The sequence below is a fragment of the Dermacentor variabilis genome, chromosome 3 (genome assembly GCF_050947875.1).
Source record: "Dermacentor variabilis isolate Ectoservices chromosome 3, ASM5094787v1, whole genome shotgun sequence".
NCBI lineage: Eukaryota > Metazoa > Arthropoda > Arachnida > Ixodida > Ixodidae > Dermacentor > Dermacentor variabilis.
This window is the reverse complement of record NC_134570.1, coordinates 37,178,206-37,197,532: the sequence shown is the minus strand read 5'-3', so window position 1 is coordinate 37,197,532 and position 19,327 is coordinate 37,178,206. Positions and strand designations below refer to the sequence as shown.

At 43.3% G+C, this 19,327-nt stretch overlaps 1 long non-coding RNA gene across 1 annotated transcript; it reads left to right on the top strand.

The window, feature by feature from the left end:
• The first annotated feature begins 1,149 nt into the window (after nt 1–1,149).
• LOC142575421 (uncharacterized) lies at nt 1,150–16,376 on the top strand. The gene is made up of 3 exons (XR_012826641.1): nt 1,150–1,305; nt 11,073–11,131; nt 15,578–16,376. It is a non-coding gene; the product is annotated as an uncharacterized LOC142575421 (long non-coding RNA).
• Nucleotides 16,377–19,327: the final 2,951 nt, after the last annotated feature.

Sequence of the window (19,327 nt, the reverse complement as noted above, 5' to 3'; positions counted from 1 at the left end):
GACGAAGGCGCGTTTTGTCCCACGGGTCCTGCGGGAGGAGGGGGGCACTCCGCATTCGGAATACGAAGACAAAGATGAAGATGAAGCCGAAGTCTGAGAAAGAGAGAGAGGGAGAGAAATGGGCAGGGGGGGGGGGGCAAATTTACGACTCGAATCCGGCCCATTAATTTCCCCTTCCGCAGGTGCATGGAAGGAACGGGGTCGCCGCCAGCCGCCGCCGAGGGTTGTTGAATTCACTCGAGAATCGAGCCTGCCCCGCGAGCACTCGCAGCGAAGGCGGAGCGCCGTTCCTTTCGGGGCTGCTTGGGGGTAAAAGGCGAGGGCGCCTGCAAGAGGCCTGTTCGATGCCTGCCTTCCACCGCCCGCACACCCCTTCCAACACCATCGCGTTTGTCTCTCCGCATCGTTCCTACACCCTTACTTTTATTTTTCTTTATTTTTTTTTCCTGCATGCTTTCTTCGTGTGCTGGTGCTTGTCGCGTGGGCCTTTGTTTTTTTTCTTGCTTTTCTCACGTATTTGCATATCGTGAAATTGCGTGTGCGTTTTCGCGTGTGCACATGCAGGACGTTGTGTGTTCCCACATCAGCAGACGAGCGCGTAACTGAAGTAGCAGTACATTTAAATGTATTTTTTGTGTACTTTCTGAACTATGCTCCGATTTCTTTCTCTCTCTCTCTTTTCTTAAGAAGGGAAGGGAGGTGGGAGCGTTTATTCAGAGCTCTGGCCCTGATCATTTTCGTCTGAGTGTTTAATATAGGAACCACGCGTCTGCTTTACGCCGCTGCCTCCGTTCTTCTGCCTTCCTTGTCTTACACTGTAAAAAATTTCCGTAATTTTACGGTCAAACCTGCCGTAAAAATTACGTAGACCGTTCAGTTTCATGAAAAACGGCGGAATTCTACGTAAAAAAACGGACGTGAGCTCTGTTTTTGAAATACGGAGAACCGTCCGTAATTTCATGTGGAGGGCAACTGAGCATGTTAAGAGCGAAAAATCAACACGCAACGAATATAAAGAAAAGACACCGCCCACGTTTACCAGCAGTTACCTAATATCACCATAGGTAACGCTGCTTGAACATTATTCATAGGCGAATCGTAGTACGCACGCACAAACGGAAGAGGTTTCAGCGGTGGCGCTGCTTACCACCCTTCATCGCTTCTACACGACGGGTTGCATTTCTCCGCCTCAACAGTACAGAGTGGACAGCGGCTGGAAATGGCGGTGTGCGGTGGTGGTATACCTGTTGCATTTGGGATTTCACTGAGAGAATAAGAAGGAATCGACGATGGACTGCTACGCAAGTAAGTGATTTAAGTGTCCTTTTTTGTTGTTGGTGCACGTCGCGCGTGCGAAATGCACCGCGATGGCCGGTGACGGGCTGAACTGTGTTGTGTGAGCATGCCCTGTCAATGCCCTGTAACGACATTCCCGCTTGGCCATGAGGATTGATAAAGCCGCGGCATTGCGAGTCTGTGATAAATGGTGTAGCGTTTGTTGTGCTCATTTCATATAGAGTACATTGAGGCGCGTAGGCAACATCAGCGACGATGTCGTCTGTAGCAGTTCGTTATCGGCTGTATGTGGCAGCTGGTTTACTGACGTTGGCATTCCAGTTTTGCAATGTGTTGTGATGTGTTCTTGGCATTCCAAAATAAAGTGAAGTTACTGTTCCCCTTAGCAATCTCTCACGGCGCGGTGTAACACTATGTTAGCCGTATTCGGCGACGCATTGCATCACAGCGAAATTCTATTTTTCCTTAAGCTTAGGACGCAGTGTGCTTGGCGTGCATAATCGCTCTGTTCATATCCGTAATTGAAAGGCTGCTTGTGTATGAAGACCTCATAGAGCATGTTGCATGCGATGCCCCTACATCACAATGAATGGACGGTGTAGCGTGCTTGCTGCCGTAACCTCGTGCGATCTGCAGTGTTACGTAACACTGGTGTAACACGGTGCCTTGGAACACTTTGGGATCGAGCCCGAGCAATCGTGCGCGATCGCACTTGAAAGTTTCCGCGTGATACCCATTAAGGGTCGCTGGAGAAGAAATTGATTATTTTGCTAGCTGGCAATCGGCACCAGATGTTTCGCGAATTTTTGTTTTTGTTTTGTTTTTACTTCAGACAGCTACCAGGCTGACTATCAGCGTTCTGACGCAATACGTCAGCATTTAACGTAATCTGGGAGTGGATTGCCACGTAAATTTTGCCCATCTGCGGCTTAATTGTAAAGCAAGTGCATGTGATAAGTAATTTTTAACGTAACCTTGACACAGAATAGCGGTGCCAAAAAGTGTGTAATGGACATCCAAAGTTACAAATGTTCCAAACTGGTATAAAAAATCAAAAGATGTGTCAACACTGATGTTAAAGGCTGGTTCTAATACTGACTGTCTCTAGTTGCATAGACTAATTTTCAGCATATAGGCATCAATACAATAATTATTCTAAAATACATGTTGTGAGTTATGTAGAGCAAAATGTCTGCTGTTTTGCCGAATAGAAGGTGCTGCATGAAGTCTTTTTTTAAATGAGTTGAACGATACAATTGAAGACACCAAACGATACCACAGCAATCGGTAATTCGGTGACAAGCTTATGTGCAAGAGTATTTGTATATGAAAATGTTTTTGCTTTACTGTGGACGACCGGTCTGAAAATACCTGATATTATTTGCTTCAATTGCAGCTATTGCACCAGTGAAGGATGTCTGTGTGCCGGTTTGTGCTCAGTTTCTCAGCCAGCGGGCCTGAGAAAGTGTGCCACAGCAGTCTGTCTAGTGGTGCTCTTTGTTCTGGAAAGCTGTGCCATTCTATTGTATATCTGTCTTGCATATGCAGTCTTAATAGACAGTGACTGCAAATGTTGGTGGAATGACGAGGCCTATGCAAGTAGAGTAATTTTTGCAGATGCATTCAAAGGATAATTGATGATTTGTTTTCCTGTGGCAACAAATTGGTTCAGTATGAGCACGTCGACTTGAAAGGGATATTGTTTCATACCTGACTTGGTTGCACATATGAGTGGTGTTTAAAAAACACTTATAGTGCCAGAGTTAAAGATTTGAGGCAACAGATAAAACACGCACCAATAAAATAACTGGTTTTCTAGTGTTGGCTTAATGAGTATGCAACAACACTGCACACTGATCGTTAGCACTGTCATGCATGGGCTCCATGGTAACTAAGATTAGCCACGAATAAGCTCACTGTGAGCTAGTGTTGAGCTAACTATAACAGGTGAGTATGCGATGATGTAATTAAGTGCAACATTGGAAGGCAACGTAACAATGTAAAATTATAGCCTGAGCTCGCAGCTGCGTTGCGTGGTCAGGCGACCAAAAGATATGAATATTTAAAAGGGAACGAGCAGTGCTACTGCCAGTATGAAGTGACAGCGTTGTACACAGCAACATATTCCCTTTGTCCTGTCTGTAGCCCTGTTCGGTTCCCTTCTAAACATGCACCAAGCAGCCCAATTCAGAATGCTCCGGCAGGTTAAGTGATGACACGCTAGCATAGTGGGAGCTATTCTGAAAGTTATGTCTGCTATGAAAATGTGTCATGAAGATACTTCACTGCTAAAAATTTGGTGTACAACTGCACAAAGCAGCATCAATAGCTATGTTGCTCCCCCATGTTGTGTCAAGGGTCTGTGCATGTTTTGTAAGATAGTCCTTGAGTCGTCGGCCGGTTTGTCCTACATAATTGCGGCTGCAGGACAGTGCGATATTGTAAACAGCACCAACCGTAGTACCTATGAACTCCAGCACATACTTTTTGATGTAAACTTCACGTGTTGCCCTGGTCCGGTTAACATTTTGTACGTGCCCAGATTGCTTGGCACTGAAAATAAAAAGGTAGTTTCAACTCTCTGAACAATGTGCTTGAATTGATGGTTGCCTTTGTGTACAGATTGCATAACAGTCATAGGCCTTGGCTTACTCGAAGTTGTCTGACCTAAGACGTCAGCTACGTTCAACTCCATTAAATGCTTCTTGGCAATGCATGCTAAAAGGCAGTGCGAACGCACTGTTAAAAGCAAACATTGTACTTGGTTATGGAAGCTCCCCTCCACGTCGGGGTGGTACCAAGTGTTAAATGTGATCTCCGGTGTTCCTGTAGCAACAACATGCTTCAGTGTTCAGGTGCACCAATAGAAAAGTTAAAAACACCTTTGAGTGCAGGGAATAGCTCCAGCTCGATGCTCACCACAGAAAATCTTCAGGCCCAGATAGTGGAGCTTGCCTTTCAGTAGTAGTTTTGCTTACTTGAACATGCGTGGCACTTTGTAGGAGACATTAAATAGTTGCTCAACCACTTTAATTGTGACTTTTCACTGCCGAGAACACTGTCAGCTAGTCGTAAAACACTAGCTGCTGTAAGAACCAGCGTAGTAAAGGTATTCTGCTTCATTGGAAACTTTCTACCCTATATGACGTGAAGTAAGGCTACTAAATGGGTTGAGTTATTTGTTTTCTGTCTTCTCTAAAGTGCTAGATGAGCTCATGGAAAGGGGAAAACTACATTTCAATAGATGAAGTGCCAACAGAGACAGCACAGTCAGAAAGAACAAAGACAGGACAAGGTGCTACTTGCAACTGTTTATTGAGGTCAAAAGCACTGAATATATAGCCATGGGGAGAGGGGGAAGAAAAAAAAAAAGAAGCACTGATTATGTGAATGCGCATGTGCAAAAATATGGAAGATGTATATGAAGGGAATCATAAGATTAACCAAAATCTAAAACTTATCTAAAAACATGCGTTCATTTCTGTAAATAGTCGGAGACGGGGTATCGACACAGGCGTCCCCTCTTTTCTTAGTCTGGTTGGCCTCCAAAAGTTCACGTGCCACAGTGTCATTGCTTTTAAACATGATTGTTGTATTAGGAAGCCTTGCTTCACGTACTTGCTTATTCTCATTCTCACATGCCTTGCAATGAAGCAGCAAGTTTGAGCCATAACCATTTTTGAGTGAAAGCTTGTGCTCCTGCAGGCGTTCATTAATACATTGGCCAGTTTGTCTGGTTTACTCCTTCCCACACTTCAGCGGTATGCAGTATACGACCCCTTCTCCGTACTTCACAAAAGGGTTTGTGTGTTTACTAGAACACTACTTTCTTAGTCATCATATCCAATCAGACGGCACAAAGTAGCAAGTTTTTGGGGCTCGGAAGAAACCACAGGAATTTTGTATTTCACGATGACATGTTTAAGATTATGTGCTGCTTTGTGAGAATACGGTATCACCACTGCTTTAGCTTTCTTTTCCAATGTTTGACCTTCTTCACTGCTTCAGTTTCTTTCTTTTTGCACTTTTTTCAACAATGCCTCCGAAACTTTGCTCAAAACCAAACAAGGAAAGCCAGCTTTCTTCAACTTCAAAATCTGTTCGTCAAAGGTTTTGTGTGCCTTATGACAGCACAATTCTTTAAGGGTAAATTCAAGGCACATAGTGGCAATCGCACGTTTAACAGTCTTGGAGTGCATAGACTTATATTGCAACAATTAATTGCAGGGTCGGTATACCGACCTCGTGCCCGCAAGGATTTCTGCCGTATCCAGTGGCGATACCATATTCTCACGAAGTGGCGCGTAATCTTAAACACATCGCCGCAAAATATAAAATTCCTGTGGTTTTTGCTGCGGCCCGAAAGCTTGCTACTTTGTGCCGCCTGATTGGATCTCATGACTCTAAAAGTAGAGTGTTCTATTAAACATACAAATCCTTTTGTGAAGTGTGAAGAAGCGGTCGTATACCGTGGAAGTGTGGGAAAGAGTGTATCGGACAAACTGGCTGATGTATCAGCGAACACCTGTGGGAGCACAAGCTTCCGCTGAAAAATAGTTATGGCTCAAACTTGCCACTTCATTGCAAGGCCTGCAGGAATGAGAATAAGCAAGTATGTGAAGCAAGGCTTCAGGATACAACGATCGTGCTTAAAAGCAAATACACTGTGGCACGTGAGCTGTTGGAGGCCAACCAGATTAAGAATAGAGGGGATGCCTGTGTCAGCATGCCTGTGTCTGAATATTTACACAAATGAATGCATGTTTTTAGATAAATTTTAATTTTGGCTAATCTTATGATTCCCTTCATCTTCTGTGTTCTGGCGCGTGCGCCTTCACACAAGCAATGCTTCTGTTTTTTTCTTCCCCTTCTCCCCATGGCTATATATTCAGCTGCTTTTGACCTCAATAAACAGTTTCAAGTAGCACCTTGTGCTGTCTTTGTTCTTTCTTACTGTGTTGTCTCTGTTGGCGCTTCATCTTCTGAAAGCTCTTCACCATGTAGCCCCCACAACGTGTTCTACTGGAAAACTACAACTAGACAGTGATCTCCCATTTCTTGACCTCATTGTTTTCTTTGGTGAGTGTCATGTGCACTGCATCTATGCCCCGTCTTTTAAGGAGGGAATTCTGCCTTTCGCATCAGCGCACTGTTCGGCTGTGAAGCTCTGTCACAGAAGCACGAAATAGCATCCTCAACAAGTCGAGGAGAACTTCTATACCCAGGTCTAACATTGGCCTACAGTGGTGTGACCACTGTTAGATCACGTTCAGAAGGTCAGCCATAGTCTCAAAATCTGGGTTCAAAAAGGTGAATCAGACCAGGCCTTGGCGCAAAGTGTAGCAAGAGGCACATGCAGCAGTTCAACTGTGTGGTTGTTTACAACATCCTGCTGTCCTGCAGCTGCAACTAGGCAGGACAAATAGGCCTAATATTTGTGTGTGTGTGTTTGTGTGTTTGTGTGTGTGTGTGTGTGTGTGTGTGTGTGTGTGTGTGTGTGTGTGTGTGTGTGTGTGTGTGTGTGTGTGTGTGTGCGTGTGTGTGTGTGTGTGTGTGTGTGTGTGTGTGTGTGTGTGTGTGTGTGTGTGTGTGTGTGTGTGTGTGTGTGTGTGTGCAATTAACCAAAAGTCTTAGCCTGCGCTCGTGTTGTTTGGCCTTCTCCCATCTTTTCGTGTTGTCCCCAAGTAATCAGTCGGTGTCACATTCTTATAGAATTTGCAGTTATGAGATTCATGCTTTGGAACATGATCAGAAGCTACCAAATGGATGACATAATCCATCTACATGTGTTAGTGTAGATAAATGTGTCTGTGCAGTAGGGGTAGGGCATCATATGTGCTTGTTTAGCACTTATGTATGCACTTTTGTTTCCAGAGCTTGTGACACAGTGATTCAAACTATGTCTGTGAAAACAGTGCTGCACGTTGCAAGGAAATGTTACAACACTTGTAGGTGAAGCTCGGTGTTGTGAGAGGTTATAGAAACTTGCTTTTTGCAAGTTTCTAGAGCATTCTTTAAAGATGCTTCTTTAACTCCCGCGTGCATCGTGTTCATGACTCGCTATAAAACTGTCAACAAGTATGTCCTTTATGCCATCCGTTTCTAAAGATTACATGAATATAATTAACCCTCTGAGGGTCGATCTTTTTCGCCATATTTGACCGCCCAGGGTCGATTTTTTTTTATTGCAGATTCCAATTCTTAGGGACTTATTTCGAAAAAAAATTACCGTAATTTTTCTAGGTTGTCCGTAAAGCCACAAAAAAATTATTTTGCGTTGGTATATATGGTACTCGTTATTCATGAATAACAATAATAAAAAAGGAAATAAACCTATAAGAGTAAAAAATTTGTTACATTGTTATAGTTCAAGGCTTTGAAAATGTGCACACGAGAATACTTTGCAAGACTCAAATGTTCCTGCTCTTACACTAATATGTACTATTATGAGCAATATCTAAGGGAAAACAGGAACGCGTAGAAAACACCCTCAGACCCAGCTATATGGGTGATACGCAGCGGCCACCGTTGGAAACAAAGTGGAAAGGGGGACGCTGTTCTAACAACTGTTCGCACTCCCGCCATGTGTCTGCAAAGTGCGGAATTTCACATCGCCAGCAGACAGTGATAACACTGTTCGATATTGCATCACTGGTAACCTTTTGCGTCGAATCATTACAAAAGATAGCACTGTTCCGGACTTCGATATTGATTTATGGTAAATCTTCTAAACCGGGAAAAAATTGTCTTTAAGGGTAAGTTCAAAATAAGTTTATTGGCGCTTGCCGAATATTAAAAAGATATTGAAGCAAATGAAATAAGGCAATAGCGTTATCGCAGCTTATCCTCGTCCTTTGCTTTGTTCGTTGGTGGCCTAATAACGCGTCATGCCACCGTCGACTTAACGATGGCCTCTATTCTTTGAGGCAAAGATGCGTAGAGAGCCTCGATGAGTGCGGTATCACGCTGAAGGCGGGCTTCCACTCATGTTCTATTGCTTCCCATAGTTGGTCGGAGTTCGCCAATTCTAGTGAGCTCTTCGAAAGGTTCACTTTCATACGGCCCCAAACGTGCTCTATAATGTTCATGTCGGCACCCTTCGCACACCACTGAAGTTGCATTACCCCTCGCTCTTCCAAAAGGCGCGCCACGTCCTTCGATGTGTGAACGGGAGACAAGTCCTGTTGGAAAAAATAACACCCATCCAGGTGCAGCCTGTTCAACACATAGGGGATCATCTGGTGCTCGAGCAGAGTGCAATACGCAGCACTGGTGAACCTCCCATCAATTCTCACCAGTAGGCCTAGGCCTGCGTGGGAAATCGCCCCCCCAGACGTTCACAGACACGCGTCCACTGGCGGCCACCTCCTGGATATTCTGTGGACTAAAGCGGGTGTTTGCGGTCCACCACACTCTCTTTCGTTGGTCCCAGCGGCTCGAGAACGTGGACTCATCAGAGAAAACTACATACTTCTACCCACTCTCACTCCAGCTGCGGTGTTCAGTAGCGAACCTCAGGCGAGCCGCTTTGTTGGCTGCGGTGAGCAGAGGTTTCTGTGCGGCGATGCGGCTTTGCAGTCCTGCTTCTCTAAGCCTTCGTCGTACCGTGCTGTCGCTCAAGTTGTTCAAGCCAAGAGCACCTCGAATGTCTTTTGCACTTTGAAATGGCTTGTCGCTGACGGCAGCCACGATGCAAAGGTCTTGGTCGTTCGTTGTTGATCGAGGTGGTGTGCGGTGCGGCGCATCGTTTATGCGTCCTTCGTCTCGGTAAGCCTGGATAATCCGGTTGACCGTTTTCAATGGGCGGCTTGTCACGAGAGCAATATTGCGCTGCGTATAACCTCTTTTAGACATTTCTATTATATCTTCCCGCTCTTTAAGAGGCACTCGAGGCATCTTGAGGCTGCAAATTCAGAGTTGACTGCTCTGCGTGGGCCACTGCAGTGTGAGACGTGAATTTTTTCTGAACGAACTTCGTGCAACAGTCGCACGAGAGACAGTTTGTCAATGTTCTTTTTTTTAAATTTCTCTTTATTCTATTCCTCTGTCGTCATTGGTTTGAGCGTCGCCGCTGTTCGAGGTGCCACTGACAACCGAGTGCGTCGATTCAAATAAAGAATCGGTTCGAAATACAGGGCAAACTTTTTCTCGGAGTACTATCAAGCGGTTGCACGAACAAAAAAAGAGAATGAAAGAAAAGAAAGTGAATCGGTGTAAGTCACTGGTGACGATCACCGTCTTATCGGCTGTCGGACGATCCATGACGTAAGCTGCTCCTTTGTAGAAATGCCAGCGTGGTGGGAGTGCCAACAGTTAGTGAAAGAGCACTCCCCTTTCCCCCTTCGTTTTTCACAGCGCCATCCGCGTATCGCTCAGAGTCTGTTTCAAGGCTGTTTGCCACGCGTTCCTGTGTTCCCTTTCATATTGCTTATGATAGTACATCCATAGTGTAATCGAACTGTGTAGGTGCATGCACTCAAGAAAACTGTGCGGTTGTGTGCCCATCAAAAAAGCAAAACGTGTGACAAACTTCCACTAATCTTCATCTTATCGCCAACCAGATGCAATTAGTTTTCGCGAGTCTCAAAAAAAGAAAAAAAGAAAAGGAGCAACAGAAGCGCATGCACGGCAGCATCCTTCCTATGCGCACCCCTGCGAGCACTAAATGAGCGAGAAACAAGCAGTAGCCTTTTGAGCGATTAGTAACGAGATAGCCATCAGTTTTGCAAGCGCAAGAAGCCGAAACGGCCTGCGAAAACAAAACCCAAACCGCCACCCGCCCACGCGCACGCCAATGCGCAAGCGGTAGTACATAGACGCGCAGGAGCGAACTAGCGCTAAAACAAACCATGCAACGAAAACTGAGAGAACGAGGCGTGCAAAAGAAATTCCCTGTATTTCCACATAATGGCAGCACATGACAGAAAAGAAAAGGTTAGAAAATTGTCGCGCTTTTTAAACCTACAGACAGTGCCGTAAATATACGTCATTGACCCTTGAAGGGTTAAGGAGTCATGCTCCTGGAAACAATTTCCCGTAACAACATTGCAAAATACCACCTGAGGGTCTCGCATCTCTTACATCTGCTGTTTTGCACATCATAATTTAATAAAACTGCATTTAGTAGCTGCACAGCACAGGCCCCATTTTGTTTTATCACAATTCTTTGTCTTTTCTCCCCCTGCCCCAGGTCTTATTTCAACAACTGCAGGCCATCATAAAATTGCTTCAACATTGTTGACAGATTCCAATATTTTTTTCCAACCATTCTCTCATGTTATCTAAAGAAAATTAACTTGATTAGCCTGACATGAAGATGAATTCGAAATAATTTATTGTACTTGCTTGGTAGCACTGAACTGTTTCGTTAATCAATATAATACTTACAATTCACCTTTGTATTGCTGGGTACCGGTAGAGATATGGTTAGTTATTCACCAAAAAGGATCCCGAATTTTCCACCTTCTTAGTGTAGGTTAGACACTCACTTGTTGCACTTCACAAAGAGCAACTTGTGGTTGCTAGGAAATAAAGGTTTACTGAGAATTTTCATGCATCCAATTTGATTCTGTGTACTAGCATGTTTGTATTAGCATGTATTTCGTAGAGTTGAGGCTCCATAAAAGTACATTCTGTCATTCAATGTCTGTGACATGGTCAAGCAGGTTGACCATATCTAATTAGAACTTCCTATGTTCTGGGGCACTTGTTTACAACTTAAATTATGTGGTTTGGTGCTGTCAGTGTAAGCCTAATGTCGTTTTTTGTTCTCCCAGGAAGGACGCAAGCATTGCAAGGAGCCATTTGACTTGCCGCCACACTAATATTGTATTTGGTAATGTCTATTACAGATCTTATTTCGCGTAGTATGTGTATAATTGTGTACAATGTGTTCAAAACTTCAGTAGGTGGGCTGTTCGACAACAGGTGTTTACAAATTAATAATTATAAAAGATGTTCAAGGTCATTAGTTATACAATTGCTGCTCACTGCTGAATTTTTTTCCAAATTAAATGATGAGCCATCCAGCAAGTGCGGCTCTCCTGGCTAATTATACAAACTTTCAAATACGGTTAATTTTTTATCACAAGTGTACAGCAGTCGGGGACAACTGTTCACAGCGACAATTTCATAATATTTACTTACATGCAAAAATGAGTCAAAGGTCAGGTGTACTTATGAAGTTTTGTGAAACAAGTTCATCATCATATTGCTTACTTCATTGAAAAGTTTGTCGCGGAATTCTCACTTCTATGAACAGATCAACAGTTGTCGAACGATGGTCGTCTCTATAGCCAATGTTTGGGCCAGAGGCTTGTCTTCAGAGCACTAACAAGAGACTTTGCCATGCAGCTTGAGCTGATCAGTATGAAGAGATTACATAGGATAGCAACACAAAGCATTAGTGGGCCTCTTCGATTATCAGTCCTTGACAGTCCTGGACTGCTTAGCACTGCTGTCCCGCATTCGATTTTCTCAATCGGCTTCGGAAGCCCCATCCACCAGTCCGAGAGCAGCCAGTATCGCATTCATTTTACCAGAAGTCACAGACTCTGCGGACTCTCAGAGCTGTCAGCAGATATTTGTTCAGACATATGCAAGTAGCTACCAGACAGCGGCTGTCTTAAAAAGATGCCTGCGGGCTTGACGCTATGTTTTAAAAGAGGCTGTGTGTTTATGCGCACTTTGCGCGTTCCAGACAGCAAATATCATGCACTCAGCTATCGCTTCTGTTAAATCGATGCTTTGTGTGCCATAATGCGAGGTTTTCATGAGTGGTCTAATTGCTGCAACCTTAGTCCTTGTGTTTTTTAAGGCAAAACACAGTGATCAGGCGCAAATGCTTGCTTTTCTTGATGTGTTTCGTGACATCTGTCATGCTCATTGCTGTATGCATAGTAAACAGGTAGATTTCGCTGTTCAGATGAGTGAAACTGATGGACGAGGAAACATATCATATTGCATGTAGATATTTAATGCTGGTAGCTGGCGTGGCATACAGGGTGTTTCACGTAACTTGAGCCAAACATTGAAGATATGCAAATGCCACGTAACTGGACAGAACCAAGGTAATGTTGTTTGCCCTCGCTTCGACATACTCATTTTTTTTTCATTTTGCCAGATTAAATCATTAGTATTCGGTAATTAATCAACTTCCCAAATATTATGATTAATACATGCTACATAAAAGTGTTTTTCCTAGCGTGAAAGAAGCCTGCAAATACACACTAAATTGTTGCGTGACTGTCCATTCGCAGCACTTTTTGTGTATTCGCGAGCTTCTTTCTCGAAAAAACACTTCTACGCAGCATGTCTCAAACAACAGAAAGCTGTATGGGGAGCTTTTCATGTTGCTCTACAATTTTCTCATGGACACTTCTAATCTAATTATAATATTTGAAAAGTTGATTAATTAACGAAGATGAAATATTTATTGTGGTGGAATGAAAAAATATCTAAGTATCTCCAAGTGACGGCAAACAACATTACCTTGGTTCTGTCGAGCTACGTCACATTTGCATATTTTTATTGTTTGGCTCAAGTTACGTGGGACAACCTGTATAATCAGAGCTTCACAGATTGCTGTTGACATGTGTGCTGATTCCTTCTGTTACCCAAATTCGGAATTTTGCTTTTGGATGTGCAGGATTAGTAGACAGTGTAGACGCGCTCTGTCCTAGACACACGTGAGGCCTTTAGTAGACGGTTTCACGAGCTTTGAGGATATCGGCCTGTGCTTTGTGGGTGAACAGTGATGTGGCACAACCGTGTTTTTGCTTATTTTTGTGTGGCAATGACGCTTAAATTTTACAGGAAATGAATGAGCTGGCTTAAATACAGCGGTTAAGGGGCCCGAAGAGCAAGAGCACGATGTAAACTTGCTCAGGCTGCGATTCCATTATGCAAGCATTATGGTTGTGTCGGCGACATGGCCTCTGAGACTGCACCATTTTGATGACCACGCTACTGAATTTGCTGGGTAGGGCGCTATCTACAAGTAGCTAAAAGCACGAGGTCACGGGATTGAATCCCGTCCACGGTGGCCGCATATCAATGGGGGCAAAATATGAAAACACCCATGTACTTAGATCTAGGTGCACGTTAATGAACCCCAGGTGGTCGAAATTTTCGGAGTCCTCAACTACGGCTTGCCTCGTAATCAGAAAGTGGATTTGGCACGTAAAACCCCATAATTTAAGCAGCTAATAGCAGACAACAGCAGCCAGGAGAGCGACTTCCAATCACGGTGCTTTCAAACAAAACCTTGGACAGTCCCAGGCAGCGGGATCACATGACTGAGATGCGCCCTTCTGTCAATGCAAGCCAGACGAGAAGCCGCAGGTGGTTTGCGGACAGTCTGGGACTGCATAATCGAAGGGGCACAGTGCTCTCACATACATTATGTCCACTGCGGGACGAAGGCCTTTCCTAGTAATCTGTAAATATATATGGCTTGCGCCAACTGACTCCATCCTATGCTTGCATATTTACAAATTTCGTCATGGTGCCTAGTTCTTTACCGTCCTCAACAGCGTGTTTTTTTAAATTTATCATGCATATCATTTTTTGTCGTTCTGTTGCTTGTTGAGCAAGCCTTCATTCTCAAGCTCCATTTTTATCATGTCAGGTTTCAGTCTCTTAGGTTAGTTTTAGCACAATGCAATGATGGTACTTTTATGTGACTTAAGTCTTCTAAACAATTTATAGTCTTTAAATTTTCTTCTACTCATCCAGGACTCCTGTGACTAATTGCCTTAAGTAACATACTTCATTGCCTTCTTGCCCTAGAAAATGTAACTGGTGCCTTCTTGCAGGCCTTTAAAAAGTGGCAACATGTGTACTGCCGACAGTAGGGCATGTTCAGATAAATTCAACTGGACATGCCTGGCGATCACTTTTAATTTTGATTTAAAAATTTATTTTGCTGCCCGAGCCTGGCAACAATGAAATTAACCTTAGTTTTCCAAGAAAAAAAAAAGGTGTCTCTGCAAAAAGCAATATAGAATTACCTGTTTAGTTAGAAGCATTCTCCCTGTATTTTACCGAATCTGCATTTTGGATAGATCCGCAGGAAATAGTGTTGTCGCTGCGGCTTTAAAAATATTTTGTACCAGACTGCAGGCCAATAGCATTAATTCCAGCTAATTACCACAGAGTATCCCCACTACGGTATAAAGAAGAAAAATTTTGGAAAAAAACATTGCATAAATTGACCAAAGTTTTTTTTCTTTGCATTTACTAACAGCACGGAATTTGGCCATCCTGTTGCCATGAGTCATAGAAATTTGAGCAAATAGCTCTGTCCTCATTGGCTCTCAAAATCTACGGGAAGTGCTCATGTTTAGGCATGTTAATGAATTACTCTACTTTAAAATTTTTTAGGAGAGGCTTTATTCATTTCAGAAATTTCCCGAATTAAGCACATTCACATGAAGCAATGCAATCTGAAAAAATATGTTGCATTATTTGTTTCGTTATGGAATTGCAAGTCAAGAAATGGACAGAATAAACGGTACTGCCTGCCAGAGCCATGTATGGGGTCCAGGCATAATTGCAGGCTTCTTTACAAAAAGGGCAAATTTTTCGGTGAACACAGTGCAATATTATAACTTTTTATGAAGATGGGAAGGGTATGTTGATGCATTCACAACCGTAACTTTCAATTTTCACTGCTTGAATAAAAAGAATATTCCACATTGATACTTCTTCCGTGACACAAACCATATCCGAAAGGGGCTGACGGCTGTTGTGACACAGTTGTGGTGCAAGCGTGGTTTTTTTGTATTGTTGCTATTCTACCAGCCTGTCAGCTGGACAATATCTTTGGCTTGCTTGTTCTGGGTCGGAAGTAAACAACATGCATGGTTTGCACTTGTTTCAAGAGTGCTTCATTGTTTTGGGAAACAGTAAAATCTGCAAGGTTGTTTAATGGAGCAATAGAGCAGTGAAAGTTGAAAGCTATGGTCTGCAGTATGTGGCCATGGCAGCTCTACCTAAATATGGGAGAAGTAATCTCCGAATGTCATAATGTGCACGTGACATCTTTGGCTGTTCCAGGCAAACCATCAATTGACTTGGGTCCTTTCTATCTGAAGCTTTTTATGCTATAAGGCTACGAATGAATATATACCAACATGGCTGAGTCTGAACCATTTCTTTTGACAAGAGCACTTGTAGTGACAGTTGTGAATAGGAAATCATTGTTTATCTGAGTAACAATAGTGATGATGATAGTAAATAATTGAACAGCCTTAATTGATTGGTGTTTCTTTCTTTTCAGGCAAAGCCGAAGGCCTCTGCAAGCAGCCAGTCATTCCAAGTCTCAACCAATCCTTCCTCTAGTCAGCCAATTTCTAGTGTCTATGCGGAAAGGACTTGCGCAAGAGTGGACACGGGACACTAAAAAGGCGACAAAGACAGGCGTAAACTTCCAACCGGTGTTCATTACAAAAAGGTATGTATATGTACTCTTGCACACTTGATCATAATCTGTTACAATCGTGCAAGTCAACATGGCCATCACAAATAAACGAGCGCACCAAGGCCTAAGGCGGCTTCCTGCATACAGACCCCAGATATTCAAATTCTTTAACAGTCAGTGCTATAGGGATGGCTTGCTAACACAGTTGCATTCTGCAATAGCCGCTGCCTCAATGATGAGTCTAGTGTTTTCTTTCACACTGCTTGCTATTATTTCTGTTTTTTCAAACAGTCGATTACATTTGCATTGGGAGCAATGGATTCCAAGGAAACCTTCTTTCCCTTTTTGTACTCTCCGATTATGTTCCTGTAGTCTCAAGTTTAGGGAACTTCCCATTTGTCCCACGTAACGCTGCCCGCAGGAAAGAGGTATGCTATACACTATTCCTCTTGAGCATTTGATGAAACCCTTTCTCTGCACAATGTTGCATGATTTTGATTGTCTGCTGACAGGGCTGGTTTTGGCACATAACTTAGATAGCTTGCGGGGTGCGGAAGAAATGACCAAGACTGCAGTCCTTTGGCCTATTTTCTTTAGTTGCACCTATGTGATACTGTTCGCAGGAATCTAGCAGTCATCCCAAACATTCACGCTATCTTGCATAAACTAAAGAAAATAGGCCAAAGGGCGGGAGTTTCGGTCATTTTTCCCACACCCAACAAGTTATCTCAGTTATGTGCCAAAACCAGCCCTGTCAGCAGAGAATCAATTTCATGCAACATTGCTCACAGAAAAGGTTTCGTCGAAATGCTCAGGGGGAGTAGTGAATAGCACACCTCTTTTCTGTGGGCAGCGTTACGTGGGACAAACGGGAAGGTGCCTAAATATGAGACTACACGAACATAATACAAAAGTACAAAAGTGAGAGAGGGTTTCCTTGGAATCCAAAACTCCCCATGCAAATGTCATGCACTCTGAAAAAACAGAAATCATAGCAAGCAACGCGCAAGAAAGCACTAGGCCCATCATTGAGGGGGCAGATAACGCATAAGGCAACTGCATTAGCAAATTATCCCTAGCGTTGACATTAAAAAATTTGCATACCTGGGGTCTGTATGTGGGAGGCCGCCTTAGGCCTTGGGGCGGCCTTAGTGCGCTCTTGTAACTGATTATGATCAAGTGCACAAGAGTATATATACATGCCTTTTCATAATAAACACCAATTGGAAGTTCGCACCTGTTCTTGTCACCTTTTTAGTGTCCCGCGTTCACTCTTGTGCTGGTCACTTCAGCATGGAATACCAACTAGCCCGGTCTCACACCCTGCTTTTTTCAGTAAAGCAGAATAAACACAGGTTTTTTCAGATTCAAGTGGCTTGTTGTTTCTCGAACACAAATCTGTATGTATGCTGTGTACATGTTGGAGGCAGAACCCAAGTGCAACATGACAACACTGACACGAAGAATAAGCGGTGTAGAAAACAATGACACTAGGAGGAAACATGCAAACACAGCACGTTCTGTGTGGTGTATTTCCTGTGTGCTATGATTTCTGCCCCATTTCCAGCTATATCTTAAATGATGTTGCAAGTTATCCATGTTGTAATGTACGACTTGGGTGGTTCATTGCCCAAAAGAACTTATTCCAATGAACGAAACAATTTGGCTCGAGAACACGAGCATTCAAGTCCCCATTTCTTCATTACCAAAGTACGGTCATGTACTATAATCACAACTACGGGGCTCAATTTACAGCATTTCCGTTTTACGGAACTCACCGTTTTTCTTATTTGCAAAATACGGTCAATTCTGTAATCACAACTACGGAGCTCACCGTTTTCCATTTAACGGAAATAATTTTTACGGCCTGTCCGTTCTACGGAAACACCATTTTCCATTTAACGGAAATCATTTTTACGGCCTGTCCGTTCTACGGAAACACCATTTTCCATTTAACGGAAATAATTTTTACGGCCTGTCCGTTTTACGGAAACACCGTTTTTCATTTAACGGAAAAGTGTCCGGCAACGTTTTACCTGCAACTTTGACCGTAAACTGAAGAAATTTTTTTTACAGTGTACGTCTTTTCCTAAGCTTTGAATGTTCCGTCTTTTCATCACGCATATTCTGTGGATTGATGTTTTTTTTATTTATTTCATTTCGGGCGGATGCTTTCTGTCGAGAACAAGCGAATACATATCTTGCCTGAGCTCATTCTGTAGACTATAGGGGCTCTAATCAAAAGGTATGGAGGCACGCGATATTGGACCCCACAGCGCATTAACAGAAGGGCCGAATCTGCGAACATTTGTGCTAGCTAGCTGAAGGCAGTTTACAAGTGAAAGTTTACCGATGTATTCTGTTTTAGTTCACATTCTTTACTCGCTTTCTATACCTTTCCCATCACCTCGTTTACATGTACTCTGAATTTACTTTCACGACCACGACAAGTCGAATAACAAAAAGAAGCAATGCGGAATTCCACTGCAACGCAAGCTAAACCAGAAATAAATATAAGAAAGAGCCGGCAGTTCAGTAGATATTATGCGTAAAACAGCACCTCTCTTCCATTTCTTAATTGCCTCGTAAGCCACTATGTGGCAGCACGTATCCCTGCAGCACTCGGTAACTAATTTTTCGGGGTCCAATATACTCTTACCTAAAGGGTAAACAAATTTAAATTGGGCATCGATGAACGTGATTTCCGATATAACGAAGCGTGTATTTGCAAAAGAAGTCGAGCGTGGTGGGCTGACAAGCATTTGGTCTGCCAGGAACCGGAAAACAAACGCTCCTTACATCCATCGCCTTTGGGTGGTTGTATCAAGTTCAGCTAGCGGAACCGTTTGCGCAACCATCGTGGGAAGGACGAGCACTAGAGTTGAAAACCGGGACGGTTACATGCAGGCGTTCATTAGCCTTCGTTCTCTGCATTCAGTTGACGCTGTCGCCGATTGCGCAAGCGCTTCCTCCACGTAACATAGCAAGTGCTTCCCGATTGCGAACTCTTATCAGAGAGGTTAGCAGAAAACGACAATATCTGCACCTAATATCACCGATGGTCTGTCTGTCTGTGCGTAAGCACACAATCATATGTATGTATGTATGTATGTATGTATGTATGTATGTATGTATGTATGTATGTATGTATGTATGTATGTATGTATGTATGTATGTATGTATGTATGTATGTATGTATGTATGTATGTATGTATGTATGTATGTATGTATGTATGTCCATATCTGTGGATGTATAGCTGTCTGTCTGTCAGATGAATCGATCGATCAAATCACTTATTTCTAATGAAAAAATTATGTGTGCGTTTAAGGGATTCGATGCACTATACTTTTCCTAGTGAGTATCTGTATTATCAGCTCTGCGTTGCGGGCCATTCGAACAGCTCGTATTCGATATTAGATGCCTACTCCATACGTCACAGGAGAAAGGACACCACGTGACGTTTCAGTGGCTGCCAAGTCACTGCGGCGTCACTGGAAACGAAGACGCCGATAATGCCGCTCGGACAGCTCTTGAAGACGCACAAGAAGAGGCAATACCGCTTTCACGATCCGACGCAGCTAGCAGACTTCGAGTGCTTGCACAGGAGA